The following is a 15643-nucleotide window of genomic DNA, read 5'->3' on the forward strand; positions in this document are numbered from 1 at the left end:
TGGACTATGAAGATACAAGATTGAAGACTTCGTCCCGTGTCCGGATGGGACTGGAAGGCAAGCTTGGCAGTACGGATATGTAGATCTCCTTCCTTGTAACTGACTCTGTGTAACCCTAGCCCCCTCCAGTGTCTATATAAACTGGAGGGTTTAGTCCATAGGACCAAGAACAACAATCATACCATAGGCTAGCTTCTAGGGTTTAGCCTCTCTGATCTCGTGGTAGATTAACTCTTGTATTACTCATATTATCAAGAACAATCAAGCAGGACGTAGGGTATTACCTCCATCAAGAGGGCCCGAACCTGGGTAAACATCGTGTCCCCTGCCTCCTGTTACCATCTGCCTTAGATGCACAGTTCGGGACCCCCTACCCGAGATCCGCCGGTTTTGACACCGACATTGGTGCTTTCATTGAGAGTTCCTCTGTGTCGTCATCGTTAGGCTGGATGGCCCCTTCAATCATCGATAGCGATGTAGTCCAGGGTGAGACTTTCCTCCCCGGACAGATCTTTGTATTCGGCGGCTCCGCACTGCGGGCCAACTCGCTTGGCCATCTAGAGCAGATCGAGAGTTACGCCCCTGGCCACCAGGTCAGTTTTGGAAGCATAAACCACACGGCCGACATCCACGGAGACTTGATCTTCGGCAGTTTCGAGCCCTTGCCGAGTGCGCTGCACGGTCACGATGAGCATGATTTAGCTCTACCATCGGACAGTGTTCGGGAGATCGCACCGGCGACCGTTCCGACCCTCAATTCGGAGCCCATTGCGCCATCCAAGCATGGGTGGATAGACCCCGTCACGGAGGCTGCATCTTCAGCGGCGATCGAGCCAAATACCGACCTTACCCTTCACGCGAGCCGTGATGACGAACTATCGGACTCTTCCCTGGCCACGGACTCGGAACCGCCTGCGCCCGTGCCTATCGAATCCGACTGGGCGCCGATCATAGAGTCCACCTCCGCGGATATCTTTCAGCACTCGCCCTTCGGTGACATACTGAATTCATTAAAGTCTCTCTCCTTGTCAGGAGAGTCCTGGCCGAACTATGTCCAGCAGGATTGGGATGCGGAGGATGAAGAAATTCGCCGCCCACCCACCACCCACTTAGTAGCCACTATCGACGATTTGACCGACATGCTCGACTTCGACTCCGAACACATCGACGGTATGGACGATGATGCAGGAGACGAACAGGAGCCACTGCCCACAGGGCACTGGACGCCCACTTCATCATATGATGTATACACGATGGACACACCCAAAGAAAATGACGACGAGGAATGGAAGGACGCAGCGAAGGATCGATCCCTCGAGAAGCATTCAAAGCGGTGGCGTAAGCGCCACTCCAAATCCCGCCTCGGCAGAAACAACGATCATATAGACCCAGCGATAGAGCAGGGTGAGCCAGCGGACGACGAACACAACATTGAACCACCGTCCGACCACGGCAACACGGAGAATCAAACCGAACAACCCGTCTCCGGAGAAGATAGCAGTCCGGATGACATCACATCGGACAGGCACCCAGAGCAATAGAATCCCCATCAAAGGCTTGTTGCCACTGCGAGGAGTCTGAAAAAGCAGAAGCAAAGGCTCAGGGCTGCACAAGACATACTCAGAATTAGATGGAGTAAAGTACTCAACACCGTAGCAAAGTACGGTGGCAGTAGCCACGCAAAGAGCTACCCGAAGCGAAAGCTGCTACCTGAATTCAATGATGAGGCCTTAGAGCCCCCGCAATCAAAAAACAAAACAACCATCCAGTCGGATAGACGACCTCGTGGCCAACATAGAGTGGCAAACGACGCCGCACACAAGACAGTAAGCGATCCACGTGAGGACGGGCATCAAAAGGACGGCGCAACCAGATCCATCTACGGGCCAAGCAAGCGCGCTCCAGCAAGCAATGCAACACAACAAAAATCTGAACACCATGGTACACCCAAATACAGGGGTGCCGCACACCCCCTATGTTTCACCTATGAGGTGCTAGACCATGGATTTCCAGAGGGATTCAAACCCGTAAACATAGAGGCGTACGGCGAAACGACAGACCCTGGGGTCTGGATTGAGGACTACATCCTCCATATCCACATGGCTCGAGGAGACAATCTCCATGCCATCAAGTACTTACCCCTCAAGCTCAAAGGACCAGCTTGGCACTGGCTTAAAAGCCTCCCCAAAACTCCATCGGAAGCTGGGAAGAGCTCGAGGACGCTTTTCGGGCAAATTTTCAAGGGACCTATGTCCGACCACCGGATGCAGACGATTTAAGTCATATAACTCAACAGCCCGGAGAGTCAGCCCGAAAGCTTTGGAACAGGTTTCTCACTAAAAAGAACCAAATAGTCGACTGTCCGGACGCCGAATCCTTAGCAACTTTCAAGCACAACATTTGAGACGAATGGCTTGCCAGACACCTCGGCCAAGAAAAGCCGAGAACAATGGCAGCATTAACAAGCCTCATCACCCGCTTTTACGCGGACGAGGACAGCTGGCTGGCCCGATGTAGCACCAGTGATCCAATTACATCCGAAGTCAGGGACGGAAACGGGAAGCCACGACGCAGCAAAAACAATCGCCGGAATAAAGAAGACAGCCCGAAGAGCACGGCGATAAACGCCGTATTCAGAAGCTCTCGGCCAGGTCAGCAAAAGCTGCCCTCCAAAGGCAACAGAGACGAACTGTCCAGCCTACACAAGATTCTGGACAAAATATGTCAGATCCACAACACCCTCGATAAACCTGCAAATCATACCCATAGAGAATGTTGGGTCTTCAAGCAGTCCGGCAAGCTCAACGCCGAACACAAGGGGCAGGATACACCAAGCGAAGACGAGGACGAGCCTCGCAAGGAAAGCAATGGGGAACAGAAGAAATTCCCACCAGAAGTCAAAACAATAAACGTGTTACACGTGATTAAGGGGAGAAACAAAGCGGCACTCCTAGAGACACATGCCCCAGGGCCTATCACCGCGGAGTTCTGCCACTGGTCGTCCCAACCGATCACCTTTGACCATCGGGACTACTCGGCAAGTATCCGGCATGCAGGATGGGCTGCCGTGGTGTTAGACCCAATAATTGACGGATACCGCTTCACACGAGTCCTGATGGACGGCGGCAGTAGTTTAAACCTGATATATCAGGACACCGTCCGCAAAATGGGGATAGACCCAACAAAAATCAGCCATAGCAATACTACCTTTAAAGGAGTAACGCCAGGCCCAGAAGCCCATTGCGTGGGATCCCTGCTACTAGAGGTTATATTCGGCTTTCCCGATAACTTCCGCAGCGAAAAGTTAACCTTCCACATCGCTCCATTCCAAAGTGGCTATAAAGCACTACTCGGACGCGAAGCTTTCGCTCGCTTTAACGCAATATCGCATTACGCTTACCTCATTCTCAAGATGCCTGGTCCACGTGGCATCATGTGATAGCCTGGCTTATTAGGGATGGTAGACTACTCATATCAATAAGGAATTCCTTCTTTTCCGGGAGCCCATTCGGACAGAACTTCAAAGTTAAGCGTGCTCAGCTTGGAGTAGTGTCAGGATGGGTGACCGACCAGGAAGTTGCTTCCGGGTGCGCATGAGTGAGGACAAAGTGCGCAGAAAAGACTAGTATTGATCTGTGGGGCCAGTCTATATCCCGCCAGGAGTAACGACCACCGGCGGGTGTGTGCGGGGCGTTACAAGTTGGTATCAGAGCCGACCCTCGCGGTTACACGGATGGTTGCGGACAGGTGCGTGGTCATGTTGTTCATGACGTTTGTGACCCGTCGTGGCACCCGACATGGCACATGTACCAGCCTGGAAGCACAGACGGTTGTGCCAAGAGGGAACGTTCTTGTGGCCCGACGAGGACGCTGGTTCCTCTGAGTGGGGGTGTATGTGATAGCCTGGCTTATTAGGGATGGTAGACTACTCATATCAATAAGGAATTCCTTCTTTTCCGGGAGCCCATTCGGACAGAACTTCAAAGTTAAGCGTGCTCAGCTTGGAGTAGTGTCAGGATGGGTGACCGACCGGGAAGTTGCTTCCGGGTGCGCATGAGTGAGGACAAAGTGCGCAGAAAAGACTAGTATTGATCTATGGGGCCAGTCTATATCCCGCCAGGAGTAACGACCACCGGCGGGTGTGTCCGGGGCGTTAACATCATTACAGTAAATGGAAATATTGAGCGCTCCTTGTGCGCGGAAGACCGTGCGGCTGCCTTGGCAGCCGCACACTAAACGGCCTCACCAACTAGAGCATCTGACAGGTCGTTAAGACCACGGATGCGGTTAGACGAGTCCGGTGTAGCTATATATAATTGATACAGGTTTGATGGCTATACCCCTATAACAATACAAGGGGCTCAACGCGTGTAAACAAGTGACAAATAGGCTCAACTTTACTCATCTTGAACTGTACATGGTTTATTTAGTATAACCTACCTTTTGCACGACAACTTTTCAGCTAAGTTCCTCTCTTTTACAGATGACCATTGTGCTACACCCGTCCAGGATACGACACAATGGAGATACATGCGCAGACATGCAGTAGGGACCCGTTCCAAGGATTCTTTTTAGATTAAGACCATGCGTAAACCTTTTTTACTGTCTCTTGTTGATACACATCCCCTGGATTCTCAGTACAATTGAGAAGGATGCTGACGCAATGGCTTGTGGCCATGTCAGAATATTGCACGTACCTGGACACCAGGGGCTTATTACAAAGGGCACTGTTTAGCCCGGTTTACATCATAAAGACCGAATACCTTAGGGAGTGTTCGGCGTCGCGAGTTTGGACTTATATGCATCAGCTCCGAATCATGTCTTTGGTTAAATGTTGGGTTTGCCCGGCTCCTGTGTTTTGCTGCCTTACGTTCCGCTCTATCGGCTAAGGTGGCACCAGGAGAACTACTGCGATTGTGCCCTGGTTCATCCGGACGAGCACCTCAGTAGAGAAAGCCGAAAATTGACTGTCATGATATAGTGTGAGACTGGTCAACCACTCAATGACCTAGCAGAATCTTCAGGATTCCTCCGCCTTAACGAAGGGCCGTTTCCCGGCCAGGCATGTACGTGCCCTGAATTCGGATGAGCGCGGAGCCACCAGGGGCTATATATTAGCCCCACTGTTAAACTCCTCTGGCTAAGTGAAAGGTTTAAAGCATTATAGTCCGATTGCCTAGTTCGCTGTGCTATCACCTCCTTAATGGACCAAGACATTGGATCAAGTGTGAACATGCGTCTTCTACGAGCACCCCCGCATTATATGCGTGGGGGCTGAAGCCGGTGACTGCCATCTTTCAGGTTAGATACATATATACATAAACAGCCGCACAAGAGGTATTATAATTCTTTCAGGCACAAGTATAAAATAGCCTTTACAATTCAGTAAAACATTGTTTTTCAATGGGAATACATGTCATTAGAACATAATATTCTTCGAGCACTGCACTTCTATTGAACGAGTGACCTCAAGAACTTCTCGAAAGTAGTGCTCGGCTGGTACTCGGCTCTCGTCCGAATCTTGGGTTGCAATGGCTGTGGCCTCCATCTCCGCCCTGTATGTCTTCACACGGGCAAGGGCCATACGCGCACCCTCTACGCACGCCGACCTCTTCATCGCGTTGATGTGCGGCACTGCACCAAGGAACTGTTGCACCAAACTAAAATAATTGTTTGGCTTTGGCCTTTCCGGCCACAGATGATCCACAACAGACCTCATGGCGAGTCCGGGCAACCTATTCAGCTCGGCCCATTCGGCCAACCGACCAGTCAATGGAAGCGGACGCTCTGGAACGTTAAATTGTGACCAGAACAGCTTTTCCACTTCGCGATCTTTTTGATCTTGGAAGTATTCGGCCACATCAGCAGCACTCGCCGCTAAGTCCAGATATGCGTCCGCAGAACTCCACAGCCGGTCCAAAGGGGCGTACCTAGGATCTCCGAACTTCATCTGCAGCATAAAGGGCTTCCCAGCCACGATATCCCCGACTTGACGCGGCTCCTCCTTCATTGCTCTCATTGTAGAGCGGGTGTCTTTGGTCGCCATCGTGGCCTTCTCCAGGCCTGTCCTCTTCGCTCGATCTTCCTTTTCAAGAAGCTCGTAACGGTCAACAGCATTCTTCAATTCCACAGCCATCTTGGCTATCTACTCCTTGCTTTGGCAGTGAGCAGCCTATTCGGCTTTCAGCTCCTTAACTGCCTTTAGGGCAGCCGCATCGCTTTTCCTGGCTTGTTCTTTGGCTCGGGCAAGTTCCACCCGAAGGTTCTCCACAGCCGCAGCTCCATCTGCATTCACACACATGTTATAGATACTGGCATCATGCTCCTCTTCCATGTGTCGCTGGAAGAATCAAATACCCTGTGCCTCGTCAAGCCCCTTGTTGACAAGTACGATGTCGGCATCTGCCACGTCAAGCTGCTGCGTTAGCTCGGCAAACTCATCAGTCCGGCTGGCCACCGGACCCTCCTCCACCTGCATATTAAGGCGGCACGATTATTCCTGGGACTATGATCCTCTGTGCGTCGTCGTCTTCGACAGCACCCAGAGTCTCAAGGGCTACTATCTACACAGGGCACATCTAAAAATGTGTGGTACTGTCAAAAATGTACATCATTTCGCGTACCTCAAAACCCGTCAGTAGACTCATAAAGGCTTCATGCAACCCGCTTTCGGCGGACGAAATCCTTTCAATCACCGTACCCATCAACGTGCGGTGCTCTTCTGAGATAGCCGCTCGCTCTAGCAGATCCCTCAGTACGTCCGACCGCACACCAGACGGTGCCAGACTCTTTCGATTGCTCTCTTCAAGAGCCGGATACTGAGGACTTCGGGTGGCCATAGGATTGCCTTCTGGCCTTGCCGGATCAGGAGAAACCCTCCGCGACGACACCTCGGGGTCGCCCGCCTCATGAGGAGGTATGGCAGGGGGAGGCGTTTCACTCCCCATCATCTCTGGAAGAAGATCCCCTGAAGAAGAGCTCTGCTGAGAAGGGCTAAGATCCGAACTGCAAGATAAATGCTTCGGTTATTCTCCTCAGAAGTAAAGCGAGGTATTTTCATTATTAAGTGCCCTTTTACTTACAGCTCGGTGGAGGGCTGATCCCCTTGAGGGCATAGTGCGTCCGGGGTAGCCCCCGGGGCAGGACCCTCCGGCGAAGATTTCTTCCTCCGTTTGGAGACCATTGTCTCCGGGTCCTCGGAGGCGGTCCTCTTCCTTCCCTGGGGAGAGGAAGTTTCAGTCCCTCCTCCCCGGCTAACCTCCTTCGTGGAGGTGCTAGCCTCCTTGTTCCCCCCTTTATCTTCTCCTAAGGGCGCTTGATAAGGCGTGATCTCCAGCATCCTGGTTAGCACGGGATTAGGTGAGGTCTCAGGGAGGGGGGCCGGACACCTGATCAACTTTGCCTTCGCTATCCAATCCTGGTCAAAGAGTGGCTTTTTAAGGGCGACGTTGTGATAAATAAACGGACAGTGTGTTCGGATGCGGGGCTACTTACTTGGGTATCCGGGTGATTGCAGCTCAGACCTGCATCCTCAGTGATGTCCGGACACATTATTTGTGGTCCGAAGAACAATTTGTACATCTCCTCGAGCGTCATGCCGAGGAAGTGTTGGATAGCTCGCGGTCCCTCCGGGTTGAACTCCCACATGCGGAGGGGACGGCGTTTGCAAGGCTGGACTCAACGAACTAGCATAACTTGCACTACCATAACCAGAATGAAATCTCTCTCAAAGAGATCTCGGATACGTCTTTGCAGTATTGGCACATCCTTGGCTGGACCCCAGCTCAGCCCCCTGCTGATCCATGACATAAGTTGTGGTGGGGGGCCTGAGCGAAAGGTGGGGGAAGCTACCCAGTTGGCACTTCTGGGAGCTGTGATGTAGAACCACTCCCGCTGCCACAATCCGGACACCTCTGGGAAGCTACCCTCAGGCCATGGAGCATCAGCGATTTTGCTTATTGAAGCACCTCTGCACGCTGCGTGCTGCCCCTCGATCATCTTCGGCTTCACATCGAAGGTCTTGAGCCATAGGCCGAAGTGAGGGGCAATGCGGAGGAAGGCCTCACATACGACAATAAATGACGAAATGTGAAGAAGGGAATCCGGGGCCAGATCATGAAAATCTAGCCCATAATAGAACATAAGACCCCTAACAAAGGGGTCCAGAGCGAGGCCTAGTCCTCGGAGGAGGTGGGAGACGAACACGACGCTCTCGTTGGGTTCGGGAGTAGGGACGACTTGCCCTCGGGCAGGCAGCCGATGCGAAATTTCGGCGGTCAGATATCTGGCCTCTCTCAACTCCTTGATATCCTCCTCCGTGATGGAGGAAGGCATCCACCGACCTTGAAGGTTGGATCCGAACATAGTTGAAGGTCCGAAGTGCCTAAACCTGAGCTTTGGGTGTTGGAACTCGAGGCGGGAGGCGGATTCGATTAAGATCGAGAGGAAAAAGCCTTGTCCCCTTTATAAAGAGGGTGAATATCAAGTGTCCTCCTCGTGGCCGTTTGGGACTTGCCTAAGATCTAGGAGTCCTACCCATAGTCACGGTTGGGTTACCCACGCCCGTATTGATGAGAATCCCGTGATAAAGGGGACACGATCTCTGCTTCGACAAGACGTGCCAAGGAAACCGCCTCGCGAAACACACTGAGATGGGTTATGAAAAATGATCCTTATAAAGACCTGGCTATGGTGTGATGTCACACTACGGGGTACGTCAGTAGATTAGATTTGCGGAAATATTATTCTCTCTATGGTGGTATGTGGAACTCGTTTTGAAGAACCGGACACGATCCTCGTGTTCAAAATCTTCTATGAAGTATTCGGAGGAGGAACCCGCCTTGCAATGCCGAAGACAATCTGCGCGCCGGACTCATCGTCATTGAAGCCTGGTTCAGGGGCTACTAAGGGAGTCCTGGATTAGGGGGTATCCGGACAGCCGGACTATATTCTTTGGCCGGACTGTTGGACTATGAAGATACAAGATTGAGGACTCCGTCCCATGTCCGGATGGGACTCTCCTTGGCGTGGAAGGCAAGCTTGGCAATACGGATATGTATATCTCTTTCCTTGTAACTGACTCTGTGTAACCCTAGCCCCCTCCAGTGTCTATATAAATCGGAGGGTTTAGTCTGTAGGACCAAGAACAACAATCATACCATAGGCTAGCTTCTAGGGTTTAGCCTCTCTGATCTCGTGGTAGATCAACTCTTGTATTACTCATATTATCAAGAACAATCAAGCATGACGTTGGGTATTACCTCCATCAAGAGGGCCCGAACCTGGGTAAACATCATGTCCCCTGCCTCCTGTTACCATCTGCCTTAGATGCACAGTTCGGGACCCCCCTACCCGAGATCCGCCGGTTTTGACACCGACACCAGGCTTCTCGTGCACCTTCCCGGCAGGCCGATATCTTCCATAATTGAAAGCGCCACCGTGCTCCCTTGAATAGCTGTATTAGCTCCTCAATCTTTCTTGGGGGGGGGAGGCGGATGGCCATAAGGCCTTGGCAACACTTCGCATCGCCTGCCGAGCCTGCTCGTGCACTTGCGACAGCTCTTGTAGAAGATCGCTCGAGAATCCAGACATCTCCTCTTCGGGACGACCGGTCAGTCCCCTCTACCTCCAAATTATTCGAAGGTAAGTTCAACCACATACTGAATATGCCGCCTCACAGCCTTTTATTCTCCTTTACGGAGTCAGCTAGCTGGGCCCGCACATCTTTCAGTTCTTCGCGCAGCTGGGTTTTGGAATCCTGGAGTTTGTTCTTCTCCTCCATGACTCGTGTTAGCACATGCTCGCCCGCGGCTAGTAGTTTTTTTGGCTTCTCGTTCTCCGCCTTGAGCGGCTTTCAGTTGCTCTTGCAGTTGATCTAATGATCCTATTAAGAGGTGAGCAACCGTGTTAGCATTATTGGTATACCATTATGTTTTCTTGATGGAGGGGAACATTACCAGGAGACGCCTTCTTGGATTTCTCCATTTCGGCATTGGCAGCAGTTAGCTGGGTATGATACTTTTCTAGTTCCTAAGATAACAGGCTGTTCTTCTCCGTAAGCACTTGGTTATACAATGATCCTTAAATCAGTTGTATCAACTGCTTTAAGCCTCGGGGGCTATTGGTGTATGATTATTAAATCTACACTTACCCGCATATCTTTCAGATGCTGGTCAGTGTCTCTAGCAAGCCCATCCCAAGCAGATTGGATGTACGCATCAGCCGAGCTGAAGGCATCAAATGCCTCCTTTGAAAATCCGGGGTCACGAAGAGCGGCCCTCTGACGACGATGATTCATGGCGCTCTCCACTTCAGAGTTCATGACAGACATATCATATGAATCCTCTGTGGAAGGATAGTTCGGCACCACTCCCGTGTCAGCCCCCGTCCTTAGGGCAGGGTCCGGAACCTAACTAGTGGAGGCACGTCCGGCCGGATCCCCGAACATAGTCTGGTGGATACTTTTCCTGATAGAATGCGGCGAATGGCATCACAATTTTACGTGGCAATCAGAAGATGTATTCTTGAAAAGAAAGCCTTACCTCTTTGATGAGGGTTCTGTCGTATTATCATTTGCCTTTCTCTTCGAAGATATGCTCGGCGCGGGCGTCGTTCTCCTCGGAGACACTTCTGGTGCATGTTGTGGCGTCGAGCGCCTCCCCTTTGGAACACGAAATAGTGTGGTGGGTGAGGCATGGTAAGGAAACTCTTCCGAAAAATGTGTCTTTTAAATTACTCACATGCGAAGTAGGGAGGAGACCGGGGTAATCGGCGATGATGGGTACCTCCATACCATCGTAACTCGTCTGATAGAATACTCCATCCTCGAGCTCCACAAATATGTCCGGATCTTCTTCGAATAAGGGGTCAAGGTCCCGGTTGTGACCCGCTGGCTGGGGAGCGGGGCTATGGATCCCCTCGATGGCCTTCCGCCATTTTTGTAGCGAGTGGATATGTTACTGTCCATCGAAAATAATTCAGGGAGGGGGGTAAAATGGTGGGATTGGAGCTTACCCAGCTAGGAGGATTATACATGGAAAATCCATATCGACATTGGAGACTAGTGAACTCCTCCTGATCCCCTTTGTATAGTTCGTCCAATATTTTGACCAAAGCGGCGGGGATTTTTGGACCCTTTCGACCGTAGCGTGAGGCGTCATCTTCCCCATTATAGTGCCACATAGGAAGCCCTCTGTATTGGAGTGGTTGGACCCCCCGCACTATGAAGATTGCCATTACCTCGATTATTGACAATACGGACTGGGCGAGCATCTTAATCTTGCCCATCAACTGACTGACTTCTGCGCTATCCTCCTCCTCGAGGCTCGGTGGACGCCAGCTATGGCGTTTCTTCAATGGAGCACTTGAAAATTCAGGGAGGCCCATTCAGACTGGGTCAGGAAGAGCGACGTCGTCAATATAGAACCATTCGGAAGGCCACTCTTCGGAAGCCTTCTTCGGCGTGCCGGACAGGTATCCGGTCCCGGCGATACGCCACACTTCGGCTCCTCCCACTTCGAATATTGACCCCCCTTGATTATGAGGGACGAGGCAGAACAATTTTCTCCATAATTCAAAATGGGCCTCGCAGCCTAGGAATAGCTCGCATAGAGCAACATAACACGTGATGTGCAGGATGGAGGCGGGAGTGAAACTGTGCAGTTGGAGGCCATAATACTCCAGAAGTCCTCGGAGGAAGGGATGGATTGGAAATCCGGCGCCTCTTAGCAAGAAGGGAACGAAGCATACTCGTTCCCTCCTGGATGGATTTGGGAAGTTCTCCGCCTGAACCCCGCCATTGAAGGACGTCAGCCCTGCTCGAACGGGGACTATATCCACGGGAGGAAGAAAGCCCTCTTTTTCCAGCTTCGATGGCTGACTGTGAGATACGGAGCATCTCTCCCAATCACCCTTTTCGGAGCCATGGGGACGAGAGGAAGAGCTGGGAGCGTTAGCCATGTTGGGGCGGTTCTTCTTAGCAAGTTCTGAGGATTTTTCCGCAGGGTGTGGAATGGATCTGAGATCTATTCTCTTTAAATAGGCACCTCTCTTGTATGGTCAGGGTGCTATGGGCAAAAATACCCTGACCTCTCGTATTCACTCGTCACGTGGAAGCTGAAGTCAGGAAGGTGTGGAAGCCGAGGGGTACAACATTAAATGGAAAGCCGAATACATCACTTTGAAGTCATTGAAGGAGGAACCCGCCTTGCAATGCTGAAGACTATCTGTGCGCCGGACACATCATCATTGAAGTCTTGTTTGGGGGTGTTGACACCTGATTTTGGCAAGCTACAGAGTGAAAGAGTTTTTCAGCATGAAAAGTTTCGCGTCGTCGAATGGAATAACTTTGATGTTTAAGTCATTGACATCTGACCTCATCTTAGGGGCGGAAGCTGTACTCCGAGTGACATAATTTAGTGTTCCGAGTGCTTTTCAGCCAATTCTGCTTTCAGGACTACCTCAGATGAAGGAGCACTCTAAAGAAATTGTCTTCGTCTCGTCGAGGCAATTGATTTTCATATATAAATCATCTTAATCCAAGTTCATATGCAATAGTTATAGTCAATACGGTCTGGACAGGCCAGAGACCAAAATATTACGCTTGACACCAGACACATGTTGATGAGTGTCTGATGCAATGCGTGAGCAATTCGGCCTTCAAGACGGCCTTGAATTGACAAACCTTCAACATGGAAAAGTTTCGTCTCGTCGAGCCGATCGATTTTCATATATAACTCGTCTCAATCCGAGGTCGTATGAGGCCTGGAGAGACAAATCAAGATCGGGCTATGTTTTCAGTCAGAAATCCGAGTGAAAAGTTTACCATCCGAGTGAAAGTTTACGGTCAATTGAAAATTTACCGGTCGAGTGAAAGTTTGCTGACCGGATGAACTTATTATTATCCAAGTGGAAATATAGTCATCGGAGTGGAAATATGATCATCCGAGTGAAATTGTCGTCCAGGTGAAAATATTCCGAGTGAAAAGATTACCATCGGGACGAATACTTGCCGATTGAATAAGATAGTGCCTTCCGAGTGGAAATATAGTCATCCGAATGGAAATATAGTCATCCGAGTGAAAGATTGTCTTCCGAGTGAAAAAGTCCAATCGGACAATCCGAGTGAAAGTATCTAATATCCGAGTGGATGAGCTCAAGTCCGAGTGAAATTGAACATGTGCTCGAAAGTTTATCAAAATAACCTTGGATGAAGAAGTGTTCAATACAGAAGTTGTGCGTATCATCAAGACGGTAAACTTTGATTTTGGAGTCATCATCATCAGAGATAATATATAGCCTACAAATTCACTACGAGACTCGGATAATCCAGACTACTGCAAGACCGAGTCCGACTGGAAGATAAAGATGACCTCGAAAAGTATTCAAGATGGCCTTATTTGAAAAAGTGATCAACATGAGAGTTGTTCGTATCGTCGAGGCGCACAAGTTTTATATTTGGGCCGTCTCGATCGGAGATCATATGCAAGCCCGGTGGCCCACGCAAGAAGGAAGACAGAGTTTGGGCCAGATTCAGACTGGATCCGAGTTGGAATAGAATTAGGACTCTAGGACGTCAATTGATGTAATTTTTCTTGTAAGGAAAGACCAGATGAATCCTTTACTTGTACGGGAAGTCCAGCCGCCTCTTATATATGTTGGGGGTGACGGCCGATTGAACAACACACAATCGAACAAATCAATATACTACTTTTTCATCTACGTTTTATCTCTCCACCGTTTTTCTATCTCGTTCTTTGTTGTTCTTCGTGTTTGAGAGCTGCGAATCCCGAGGCTCTAGGGGCGAGCGAATCGACCTAGGGCAGCCCATAGCCGCCTCACTCCCTGACGGTGTCCCTCCCGGGGGTGTGGGGTTTTCGGGTCTGCAAAAGCGCCTGTCGACTGTCTTGCGTATCGCGCTGTCGGTCAGGTCTCCTTCGACGTGAGCTGCGGTGCATGATCCTCGGCGTTGAGGGTACATGTGACGTGTTTGTGTGTCAACACACTTTTTGGTGACTCCGCTGGGGAACGAAGATCAATCATCATCATCCACCATGTCCGATCTTCCCAAGCCATCTGAGGTAGATGCCGATAACATCATTAAGCCCAGTCTTGATGAGATATCGGCCGATCATCGCCAAGTCTATGAGGAGTACCAGAAGGCGCGCGAGGAGAAGGACCTGCAGGAGTTCCTTGCAAAATTCAAGAAAGATCGCCAAGGCAACATCACTCGATTGAAGAAATTAAGTTCCCTCCTCTTCAAACTGAACATGTTAAACCCTCTGCAAGTACTGCCTTTTCTCCTGAGCAGTGGGCTGAGACTGAAAGTCGTATTGCTGATGGTAACAATCTAGTCTATCAAACTTTTATAGAAAATACTAATGCTCAAAAGAATATATCTCAATCGTCTAGTGGTAATAATGGTGTAGCTGCTAGTGTGCAAAACCCTAATCTGGCTTTACCTATTGCATCGGCGCCTCCCGTGCCGATGACTTATTATCCTACCCAAACAAATCAAATTATGGCTACACCCATTAATCCTATTATGAGCATGACAGGTTCGGTGGCAACGCCGAACCAAACTCTACCTACAGCTACAACCACTCGACCACTACCAAATTATGGGTCGACATACATGCCACGATTCCTACCTACAGCTAGTAACCATACTCTTCCTATGTCACTGCCACAAGCTTCATCGTCCACTACGGATGATGGTCTAGCTAATCTTAGAGAGGAGATGGCTAAGATGCTTAGAGAGAATTTTGGAGTTGAGTTACCTCGGAATCGGACTTACCAAAAGCCGTACCCCGAGTACTTTGATGCCATCCAGTGCCCTCCAGGATATAAGATTCCAGATTTTGTTAAGTTCAATGGAGAGGGCACAAAAACCACATGGGAGCATGTTAGTCAATACTTAGCACAACTAGGTGAAGAAGGCTCACTAAATGAGTTGAAAGTGCGTTTGTTTCCTTTATCTTTAACTGGTACTGCATTTTCATGGTTTTCTTCTTTACCACATGGTTCCATTCGGGTTTGGTCGCAGCTAGAGCAGAAATTTCATGATCACTTTTATAGTGGCGACAATGAACTCAAGTTATCACATCTAACATCGGTTAAACAGAAGCATGATGAATCGGTCTCCGATTATGTCAAGAGATACAGAGAAACAAAAAACCAGTGTTTTAGTTTGGTGATAACCGAGAGAGACTTGGCAGACCTAGTGCTAAGTGGTTTGAGAACTCCCATTAGAGAAAAGCTAGAAGGTTATGAGTTCTTAAATATCAACCAAGTCTTACAAAGGGCTTTGGCTCAGGAAAGCCGAAGCAAAGATCTCAAAGAAGTGCATAGATACAAAGCCGATCGTCCAAAGATGAATATGGTGGAATATGATAGTGATCACTCGGACGATGGGGTGATGTTTTTGCTACTGAATTTGTTTGGCCATCTAAGGCCAAACCCTTTACTTGCAATGATCTGAAACCGATTCATAAGAATCATGATGAAGAGATGAAGTTCACTTTTAACATTGCTAAGTGTGATAGAATATTTGATGCTTTGTTGCAGGCTAAGAATATTAGAATATCTCATACTTTACCGCCGTTTGAAGAGCTAAAACGGCGTGCTTATTGCAAGTATCATAATT

Source organism: Triticum dicoccoides, chromosome 5A (genome assembly GCF_002162155.2).
Source record: "Triticum dicoccoides isolate Atlit2015 ecotype Zavitan chromosome 5A, WEW_v2.0, whole genome shotgun sequence".
Taxonomy (NCBI): Eukaryota; Viridiplantae; Streptophyta; class Magnoliopsida; order Poales; family Poaceae; genus Triticum; species Triticum dicoccoides.